The following is an 11,999-nucleotide window of genomic DNA, read 5'->3' on the forward strand; positions in this document are numbered from 1 at the left end:
TTTAAATCTGCAGCTCTATCCTGGATGGAAAGCTATCTATCCAGGAGAAGGCAAAAAGTGTTCTTTAATGGTAGCTTTTCAAACAGTAAAGATATACACTGTGGTGTTCCTCGAGGAAGTTGCCTAGGCCCACGACTCTAGTCTATCTTTACTAATGATTTACCTTCAGTAATGAACAAAGCAAGAGTGGTCATGTATGCTGATGACTCTACAAAGTATAGCATCAGAATGTACTGAGCAGTGAACTAATAATGGTGTCTGAGTGGGTTGATATGAACAAATTGGTGTTGAGCATTTCTAAAACTAAATGTATTGTATTTGGTTGAAGATATATGCTTGCTGAAGATCCCCAATTGAATTTGTCGATGAATAGAACGCATGTAGAGCAAGTGAAAAAAACGAAACTACTAGGCATCATGTTGGACTCTTTATCATGGTCAGAACACATAGATAATAGTGTTATTGAGATGGGTAAGGGAATTGCTGTTACAAGAAAGTGTTCAGAGTATGTAACATCTAGCACACCGAATCAGGTGATTCCATCCTTGGTCCTATCACACTTCGAGTACTGTCTGGTTATATGGTCAATCCCTGGTCCTATCACACTTAGAGTACTGTCCAGTTATATGGTCAATCCCTGGTCCTATCACACTTAGAGTACTGTCCAGTTATATGGTCAATCCCTGGTCCTATCACACTTAGAGTACTGTCTGGTTATATGGTCATCTGCAGCAAAGAAAGATATAAAAAAAGCTCAAAACAGGGCTGCCAGATTATCTCTTCATTGCTCTAACCGTATGAATATTATCAGAATCTCTCATGGCTTCACGTTAAAAACAAATTACTATCCAGTCTTCTGATTTTCTTTAGGAATGTTATATTTAAAAAAAGAAACACAGTATTTGTCAGTCCAGTTAGTACATACTAGCAACACGCATAACCAACAAACCAGACAGGCAAATTCAGGGCAGCTAAGACAACCCAAGCCAAGGACAAATCGCCTTAAATCTACAGTTTTATATAGAGCCATAGCTGAATGGAACTCTTTACAAATCCATATTTCTCAGGCAAAAAGTAAATCCACCTAAATCCATAAAAGAACACCTAATGCGATAGACCATATGACTGGACAGGAAATAGAAAGCATCAACTGAATGTTTAATGTGTTTCCTGCCAGGTATTTTAATTATCTGTATTGTCTACTTGTTGAATGTTTGTGAAGTCTTGATTGTGGTTGTATTTAATGTCTTGTTAATTGGTGTAGGACCCCAGGACGATTAGCTAGCATTACAGCGTTAGCTAATGGGGATCCTAATAAAAATTACAAAATGACAAATTACTACTGTTGTGTCGTCTGCAAACTTGATGATTGAGTTGTAGGCGTTTCATGGCCACGCAGTCGTGGCTGAACAGGGAGTACAGGAGGGGGCTGAGCACACACCCTGGTGGGGCCCCAGTGTTGAGGGTCACTGAAGTGGAGATGTTGTTTTCTACCTTCATCACCTGGGTGCGGCCCGTCAGAAAGTCCAGGACCCAATTGCAGAAGGCGGGGTTGAGTCCCAGGGCCTCCAGCTTGATGATGAGCTTGGAGGGTACTATGGTGTTGAATGCTGAGCTGTAGTTAATGAACAGCATTCTTACATAGGCATACCTTTTGTCCAGATGGGATAGGGCAGTGTGCAGTGTGATGGCAATTGCATCGTCTGTGGACCTGTTGGGTTGGTATACAAAGTGGGTCTAGGGTGGCCCGTAAGGTGGAGGTGATATGATCCTTGACTAGTCTCTCAAAGCACTTCATGATGACAGAAGTGAGTGCTACGGGGCGGAAGTCATTTAGTTCAGTTATCTTTGCTTTCTTGGGTACAGGAACAATGGTAGCCACCTTGAAGCATGGGACAACTGACTGGGATAGGGAGTGATTGAATATGTCCGTAAACACACCAGCCAGCTGGTCTGCGTATAATCTGAGGGCAAGGCTAAGGATGCCGTCTGGGCCTGCAGTCTTGCGAGGGTTAACACGTTATTATGTTTTGCTCACGTCAGCCACGGAGACGTGAGCAAAGTCCTTGTTAGCTGACCTCAATGGTCGCATTGTATTATCCTCAAAGCGGACAAAGAAGGTGCTTAGTTTGTCTGGAAGCGTGACGTTGGTGTCCGTGACTTGGCTGTTTTTCATTTTTTAGTCCGTGATCTCCTGTAGACCCTGCCACATACGTCTCTTGTCTGAGCCGTTGAATTGCGACTCCACCTTGTCCTTGTACAGGCAATTTGCTTGTTTGATTGCCTTGCGGAGTTAATAACTACACTCTTTATATTCAGCCATATTCCCAGACCTCTCTCCATGGTTAAATGCGATGGTTTGCACTTTCAATTTTGCGCGAATGCCGCCATCCATCCACGGTTTCTGGTTAGAGTAGGTGTTAATAGTCACAGTGGGTACAATATCTCCAATGCACTTCTTTATAAACTCACTCACTGAGTCAGCGTATAAGTCGATGTTGTTCTATGAGGCTGACCAGAAACATATTCCAGTCGGCGTGATCAAAACAATCTTGAAACTTGGCTTCCGATTGGTCAGAACAGCATCCTGTTTGAGTTTCTGCCTATAAGACGTAGGAGCAAGATGGCGTCGTGGTCGGATTTGCCGAAGGGAGGGCGGGGGAGGGCTTTGTATGCATCTCGGAAGATAGAGTAGTGTATTACCCTTGGTTGTAGTACAATCAATATGCTGATAGAATTTAGGGAGCCTTGTTCTCAAATTTGCTTTGATAAAATCCCCAGCTACAATAATGGCAGCCTCGTGATATATGGTTTCCAGTTTACATAGAGTCCAGTAAAGTTTCTTGAGGGCTGTCTTGGTGTCTGCTTGAGGGGGAATGTACACAGCTGTGACTATAACTGACGAGAATTCTCTCTGTAGGTAAAATGGTCTGCATTTGATTGTATGTAATTCTAGGTCGGGTGAGCAGAAGGACTTGAGTTACGGTATGTTGTTATGATTACACCATGAGTTGTTAATCATGAAGCATTCACCCCCGCCCATCCTTTTCCCAGAGAGGTGTTTATCTCTGTCGGCGCGATGCATGAAGAATCCCAGTGGTTGAACCGATTCTGACAACATATCCCGAGAGAGCCCTGTTTTTCCGTGACAATCTCTGATGTATCTTCGGAAGCCAACCCTTGCTCGAATTTCGTCTACCGTGTTGTCAAGAGACTGGACATTGGCGAGTAGTATACTCGGGAGCGGTGGGCAATGTGCACGTCTACGGAGCCTGACCAGAAGGCCGCTCCGTCTGCCCCTGCTGCGGCGCTGTTGTTTTGGGTTGACTACTGGGATTAGCTCCATTGTCCTGGGTGGTGGTCCGAACAGAGGATCCGCTTCTGGAAAGTCATATTCCTGGTCATAATGTTGATAAGTTGACGTTGCTCTTATATCCAATAGTTCTTCCCAGCCGTATGTAATAAGACTTAAGATTTCCTGGGGTAACAATGTAAGAAATAATACATTAAATAAACTAAATGCTGCATAGTTTCCTAAGAACTCGAAGCGACCATCTCTGTTGGCGCAATCTTCAGAAGTCTTATGGCTCGGGGATAGAAGCTGTTCAGGAGCTTTTTGGTCCCAGAATTGGGAACAGTCTACTTTGATGGCTGTAGTCTTTAACCATTTTTATGGCTTATTATTATGGTGTTCTTGTTACATCTGCTCCTGCCACGCCCTCTGCTGCTCATCCTGTGCCTCCTTGACCTGCCGCCACTCCCCCAGTACTCTCTCCCTCTGTGTGATTGGAGACAGGTGTGCTGGAGTCAAAGCAGATCCCCACCAGCTGCAACCTGTTCCATAATGAAGACCTCTACAAATACTCAACCATGCCAGATCGTAATCTCTACTCTGTCAGTCTACGCTTCTAGCCATTTGTTACTGTTAGATCCTGTTGTGCATGTTTTCCTTGCCTGACGCTGGTTTCCTCTCCGCTACAGTTCCATCCACTCTGACTCTAGTCTCCAGTTCCACGTCTCATCATCCTGCTACTCTGTCCTGGATTCCCCACTCTACTACTCCCTTGGATTCTCCTCCGGACCTGCTTACCCTGTCCCTCCAATCTCAGCCTCCTCACCTGGTTTCCTGCAACCCACCTGATCTTCCCCTGGCCTGCACTCCATCTTCCCCCTGTGTTTCAATAAATACCTTGGTTACTTCATCCCAGTCTGCTTATGGGTTCCCCTCCGCATAACAGTTCTATCGCACATGCAGTGATGTCCAAACAGGCTGACCATCATATCTACAACAACAGATTGCACTGTTCAGTGAAGATAATGGCCTTGTTATTGTAAAACTGCCTCCCTCCTTACATTTTCTTTTAATTTTGCTAATTTAGCAGACACTCTTACCCAGAGGAACTTACAGTAGTGAGTGCATACATTTTCATACTGGTCCCCCGTGGGAATTGTACCCACAACCCTGACGTTGCAAGCTCCATGCTCTACCAACTGAGCCACACAGGACCACTTCTGTTGCTCCTAGATGTCATTACCAAGCTACATGTGATTTGAGATGGGAATTGTTTCTGTCACCAATGCAAACAATGGCTTATCTCTAGGAAGTGTTTGTTTATGATAAATTGAACCTGTGACATCTGTAGATAGTTTATATTCAGGTCCATAGCTCACACAGTGCTACACAAGCCTCCAAGACAAACACTGTTGTGCAGAGCTGCTTCCAGTGTATAGAACAGTTTACTATTCTTATGGACATCAATGCTAGTTGTCACATTCGTTTGGACATTTACATCTCATTAAAACAAGGTTACTGTTGAAAAAAAACAACAACAAAACCATACAATTTCCCATTTAGACTTTTTGTCCCCCAAAAAGATAATGCTTTATAATAAAGCATTCCATGCATCTATATTCACATTTGCGTAGTGGTATACAGTTGAGCAGAGGCGTTTTTAGGATTTCACACATGGGGAAATGTTGTTAGCAAGGTCTGCAAAAAAATAAAAGTGCCTTTTACATCACATTCTACGTCATTGACATGATAGCAGACATTAGCGGAATATTTTCTAATACCACACAAATGACCAAAGTAAGGGGCTAATCTGACAGTGACAAACTGAAAGCTATAAAAACGACCTGGTCTTAAATACAAATAATAGCCCAGGCCATTAAAGAGACACACAGATTGTACAATATTAGGAGAAATATATATACTGCATATTATACAGTAGGCTACTAAAACTTTCCAGTGGCTATGATTCACCCAATGATGAAGATCACTGATGATGGCTGGTGCGCTCGTGCCAATAGCTTATCTCAAGATAAGACACTTTGAAAAACAGTGCTGTCTGCTCAGAATCGCTCAAAAGTTGAGAAAAAATTGTTAGCTGCTACAGACAGATTAGTCTTCTCTTTTCAGCAGTAGGCATTTGCTATCCAAACAACATTTTTCTAGTGGTTGTATTTAGAAATTAGAAATCCATCCTTCTATGGATTATGTCTATGACCACAACGCAACAAGCTGTTCTATATTTGGCATTCCTGCTGCCCAAATAGCTTTTCCCTTGTTTGTTTGTTACGAGGAATGAATTATTAACAAAACAAGTCTAATAAATTGTCATCGTTTTGGAAGATAATAACCAGGTAAAACTCTGTTTTACACCTATTCCTCTTCGGGTCTTTTAGACATTGGGCTCAAGCAAAGCTCATGAGTGACAGTGACTAAAGTGTGGAAGACTTTTGTGGATATTTAAGAAATGCTTTAGTCCTGTCAAATCCGGCTTCCTCAGGCTTAAGATGTTTGACAAGGCTGTAAACATAGTCTATATAGATTAATGTCTTTCCTCTCCTTCCCTCTCCTTCCCCTCTCTTCTCCTCCTCCTCACCTCCTCCTCTCCTCCTCCTCTCTTCTCCTCCTCCTCACCTCCTCCTCTCCTTCCCCTCTCCTCTCCTCCTCCTCTCTTCTCCTCCTCCTCCTCTCCTTCCCCTCTCTTTGCCTCCTCACCTCCTCCTCTCTTCTCCTCCTCCTCACCTCCTCCTCTCCTTCCCCTCTCTTCTCCTCCTCCTCACCTCCTCCTCTCCTTCCCCTCTCCTCTCCTCCTCCTCTTCTCTCATCCTCTCCTCTTCCTCTCCTCCTCCTCTCCTTCCACTCTCCTCTCCTCCTCCTCTCCTCTCATCCTCTCTTCATCCTCTCCTCCTCCTCTCCTTCCCCTCTCCTCTCATCTTCCTCTCCTCTCCTCCTCCTCGCTTCCTCCTCTCCTCTCCTCTCCTCCTCTCCTCCCCCTCTCCTCCCCCTCTCCTCTCCTCCCCAGATGGCGGTGTTGATCAGCTCAGGGTTCATCGTGGCTTGGTCTCCCTACGTGGTGCTCAGCTTTTGGTATATGTTCCAGGGGAAGGCCAGTCTGGCCCCGCTGGTCTCCCTGCTGCCCTGCCTGTTCGCTAAGGGCTCCACGGCCTACAACTTTTATCTACTACATCTTCAGACGCTCCTTTAGACGCCAGCTCATCCAGCTCCGGGGGCTGATCTGCTGCTCTGCCCAGCCAGACACACCTTCGAGTGGGGAGACGGGAGAGGAGGGCAGACAGACTTTGAGGTCTGACCTACGACAGAGTCTCCCGGAAGAGAAGAGTGGAGCTCCTCTGGTAGGGGAGTTGGGAACTGCGGCGCTGGAGATACAGTCTGAGAATGAGTTGACAAGCTCCTGTTAATACTGTGTGTGTGTGTGTGTGTGTGTGTGTCTGTTACAGGGTTACAAATTGATGTGGTGTGAGTTGTTCAGCTGTGTTTCTTCACTGTCATTCTATATTGCACACACTAATAGATCAAACCCTGGTCCTCACCACATCGCTAGCAAAGGTAACACTTTACTTTAAGCCAACAGACATAATGCATTATGATGCAGTCATAAAAAATTGTAAAACGTATCAGAAGCATATCCTGGCTAAATACCAGCTGCAGAGACTGTTGGATGAATGTTGCCTAGGCAAATCACATGTTATACTGTATTTATCATAATAAGGCATTATAAGGGCTCATACGTGTTTATAAAAAGTTATAAAGCATTGTGTTTGTCAAAGTTTGCTTGTAAAGTTCACTTATTGTTAAATGTTGTTGTGAGGTACTGTAGCATTGAACTTAACCTTACTTTGTTTTCAGAGTTTCTGTTGGATAGTGTAGCATTGTAGCTATTATGTGGTCATTTTGACCATCCCCATGCCTACAGTGTTCTGTGTGTCTGTCCCCACTCAGGAACCATCAGGATAATAGAGCAAATCTGGCACCCTATTCCCTACATCATCCACCATCTTTTATTCAGAGCCCTATGTAGCTAACATTACTCCTACACGACTCTGGTTGTAAACTATTTCAGGATTTGAGGGAATAGTGTGCCATTTTGGAGGCTGCTGGAAACTTCAGGAAGTGATTTCTATTCCGAGGTGATTCACATTCTGACCTTGTTTGTATGCCCGCTAATGACTGTAACAGTGATGCTACTCTGAGGAAATTAAACAGCTTTAGAAAATGTGAAAGTGGTGAAGGTGCTCTGTAGTTTTGTATCGGTCTTTATTTAGTTTCTCGCTGTTTCTCTCCCTCGCTTTCCCTCTCTCCCTTCCCACCTCTGTTCGGAAAAGGCTCTTTGAACTACATCACTTTCTGTTCGAAATAAAAAACACTTCATAGTTAATAACACAGTGAAAATAAAGCAACCACATAAACCTCCCATCCAATGAGACGCTACACTCCATGTAGGCGGGTAGACACACACACACACACTAACATACTACAACATGTGTGGGATGGTTATTTTCTCCATCTGCAAAGACATAATGAAAGTAAAGGGTTTGCTGATCCCCCGACATAGAAATCAATACCTGCAGGTTGATTCACAGCTATAAGTCCCCCCATTAGTCTGTCTTTGATGTATAACTTTGATGTATCTGTCTGATGTAAGTTCTTCACCATCACCAAAACCACTGGGCAGTGTGATTATTGTGAGATTTGGGAAAGGGGCTAATCACAAGCATTGATAAGGTTTCACAACCAACAGGTTCTTTAAGGTCAGTGGTCTTAGGAGAAAAGTCAGTTGATTACAGTTTTATAGACTGATAAGCTGTAGACCAGTAACATTACCCTGTCTGTTTGTTGAATGCAGAGGTTGGTACACAGATTAATACTAGAACACTACAACAGCCCTCTTGCTCAGGCTTGATATTCAATCATGCTTATTATTAGCTTGTAATCAGGTATACATTCCTTCCACATTTCCTGCACTTTTCGATGCTGTACTGTGGCTGGCCCTGTGCTCCAACCTCTCCGAGAGTTGGGATAAAGGAAAATGACAAATCGATTTATTTTGGACAATAAGGTAATAATGTTCTATACAAGGATAATCTGATTTGCTTAAAGACAACTAACCTATGGCAAAGTAATGAAATCCTAACAGTATTTGCAAAAGTCGCTGTTACTCTTTCATAGTTTGCAGGAACATTGTCTAACCACATTTGGTGGTATTACTTTCTTTGGCTTGTAATCACCCATGTAGATCTGAGTTTGGGTTCACTCACACGTTGTGGGGAAGTACACTGCCCATGACATGAAGCCCAAACTTCACATCTCTCTGATGTCTCTGCCTCTGATGGATCACCAAAGATAACACTAAAGTGGTCAAACTTATTTCCATGTTTTTATTCTGGTTTTTATTGTAGTCCTAGAGCTGGAAGAGCAATGGAAGAGCACTTTACTGCTATCTCAGAATGACAGAGATTCCATTTAACGTGCATGATGCCAAAACTTCTCAACCTCCTGGTTACTCTGTATCAGATTTGATCTGATCATACTGTAGAAAACTGCAATGAGTGAAGTATAAGGGCATGAGGTGAGACCCAGATGCAGACACGGGAGGCAGACGGTTTGAGTTTTGATATTCATTAAACAATACAAAAGTGGTAGGCAAGAAAATGGTCGTGGACAGGCAAAAGGTCAAAACCAGTTCCAGGAGGTACGGAGAGGCAGGCAGACTCGAGATCAGGACAGGCAGAATGGTCAGGCAGGCTGGTACGGAGTGGCAGGCAGACTCGAGGTCAGGGCAGGCAGAATGGTCAGGCAGGCTGGTACGGAGTGGCAGGCAGACTCGAGGTCAGGGCAGGCAGAATGGTCAGGCAGGCTGGTACGGAGTGGCAGGCAGACTCGAGGTCAGGGCAGGCAGAATGGTCAGGCAGGCTGGTACGGAGTCCAGAAAACAGGAAAGGGAGGACTAGCAAAAGAGAATAGAAGCAGGAGTACGGGAAAAACGCTGGTTGACTTGAAAAACATACAGGATGAACTGGCACAGATACAGAAAACACAGGGATATGTACACCAGGGATAATAAGCGACACCTGGAGGGAGTGGAGACAATCACAAGACAGGTGAAACAGATCAGGGTGTGACATGATGACACAGTAGTAGCCAAACGTATTTCCTATCTCACAATTAAATAAAGGCTACAGAGATTCAATATATCATGCATTATAAAGTCTAGATCAGGGTTATTAAACCGGGGGTCTGCGGGGGTTCTGTAAAAAAAGTTTTATTTTGTGGATTTTTCCCCTCAATGTTTGTCCCCCCCCCCCCCCCCCCATTAGCTAGCAACAACAGAAAACACATTTTGAATTGCATACCTAGAAAAGAGAAGAATATGTTAATTCTAATGATGTCAACTTTATTTATTAACTGCTAATATTGAGCAAATTACCCTCATTGGAGCCAATTACACTCACTGGAGTATCTGGTTAAGCTTTCTTGACTTGAACATTATGGCTAACCTTTGTTTAATCAGTAAACAGCTGCTCTTACCTAAAATGTGTTTGGAGGTACCTTTCTAGCTAGTAGGCTATGTTAGAGTTTACATTTCCTCTTTCATTTATAATGTGGGGAGGTCAAAATAATGAAAAACTATCTACCAAATTATCTACCATTTTAAAATGTTGACTACTTCTCCTTGCCATTGTCATTCACTTGATGATAAGACAAGACATATACATGTTTTGCTAACAAATGATGGGATCCCTCCGGTCACTGGTTTGCCTGGGAGGGGTCCCTGGTCTAGATACAAATCTTATGAAACACTTACTGAAATGAAATAAAATAGAAATCAAACTAAATATGGACGGAAAAGCGATGTTCGAGCTAGTTCAAGTAGTAGCTTTAATTGGAGATACCTCAAAAGGTCTCTCATTATTAAAACAAACTGTCTTTCAGAAACCCGCTGCACAAGACAAGCAATAAAATAAAATAAACTGATTCCCTTCTATTTTTTGGAAATTCCGAACAGGTGACATATTAATTGATGAGAACCTCAATGGGTTTGATAGAAACTCAATGAGAAAGAAGTGACCCTTGACCCAGAAACATTACACCCTCTCTATAGATCCAACTCATTGTTGGGGCTCCCGAGTGGCACAGCAGTCTAAGGCATCTCTGGCGTCACTGCAGTCTCTGGTTTGAATCGAGGCTGCATCACACCTGGCTGTGATTGGTAGTCCTATAGGGCGGTGCACAATTGGCCTGGGTAGGCCATCATTGTACATAAGAATTTGTTCTTAACTGACTTGCTTAGTTAAATAAAGGTTAAATAAATACAAAAAATTGTGGGAGCCTTTTTTTTCTTCCATTCGTAAACTACATGTGAAATCATTGATTGGAGTTAGAAAAGGAAGGTCCCTCCTAGCCTCCTAGAACACAGTAAGTAAGACCAGAGTGAGATTTGCATAGTCAACACTTTAAATAGACCTCTGTCATGACGCTAGCCCTTTCAGTGAATTGGCTAGCAATTCACCCCCATGTCATACATTCAGTAAAGAGACTCCGTCTGGCCATGTAGTATGGAGAGAGTTTCACAGTAGAACAAATAAACTTCTACTACATCCCAGAATTTGAGAACTGAACAATATCCATATTTTGGAGAATGTGTAAACGGTCGGTGGAGAAACCAGCTACGACCCGATCTGTTTTGTTTCATGTTTGTGACCTCATGAAAGACAATACAGCCACATTACCCTAACTCTGTTTATACAGGCACCTCATTTATGAGGTTTGCATCTAATTATTGTTTAAAATGAATGAGTAAAGATGAAACAATTTGCGAAATTACGTAGTATGATAACTTTTAAAATGAGAAAATCGTCTTCCCTTTAAAGTTGAACTAAGTCAGGAGCCACTTCCAAGTGAACAGGCATTGTTTGGAAATTATGAACCAATCCCTTTTCTAAATTTCTATAAAAGCCCCGTGACCCAAAGTCACCTAAGTTCCAAAGAACAGGAGGACGTGTCCTCACGTTTAAAAAGGGCTAATTCTAATTTCAACCCTACAGGCCAGGAAATGTGAGAGCTTGCACTACACATGAAATGGTATGAACTCTGAACTATTGATCACCCAAGATGAAGTGAGTCCTAGATGACAGCCTAACAGACTGCAGCTGGAAAGGTAGCACATCTAGTACAAGAACACTGATCGACGTGGACGAATCTCCAGAGTGAGATGAACCTCTCAGACCACGTGATCACACGACAACCCGGAAGATTCCAAAAAGGACATGACAAAACAGAGCCTCACATAACCAGCTTCACGTAAATGCAACGCATTGCTTTTCCGAACGAGTGATCGTTAGTGACATACGTATTTATGTGAGAATAGCTTCCCTGGTCCGATAAAAGACCAATGTGTAACGGCAGATTTCCTCTTCGTCTGAAGAGGAGTAAGGATCGGACCAAGATGCAGCGTGGTAAGTGTTCATGACGATTTATTAAAAACGAACTGAATACTGAAATACAAAACAATAAACGATGTGATGAAAACAAAAACCGCAACAGTACCGTGTGGCGACAAACACTCACACGGAAACAAACACCCACAAACCAACAGTGAAACCCAGGCTACCTAAGTATGATTCTCAATCAGAGACATGACACCTGCCTCTGATTGAGAACCATACTAGGCCGAAACAGAAACCAAACATAG

The 11,999-nt window shown here is 43.2% G+C and overlaps 1 pseudogene; it reads left to right on the forward strand.

The window, feature by feature from the left end:
* Positions 1-6,708, forward strand: part of LOC139408050 (opsin-5-like) — a 60,615-nt pseudogene extending 53,907 nt beyond the window's left edge.
* The last annotated feature ends 5,291 nt before the right edge of the window (positions 6,709-11,999 follow it).

Source organism: Oncorhynchus clarkii, chromosome 4, assembly GCF_045791955.1.
Source record: "Oncorhynchus clarkii lewisi isolate Uvic-CL-2024 chromosome 4, UVic_Ocla_1.0, whole genome shotgun sequence".
Lineage (NCBI taxonomy): Eukaryota > Metazoa > Chordata > Actinopteri > Salmoniformes > Salmonidae > Oncorhynchus > Oncorhynchus clarkii.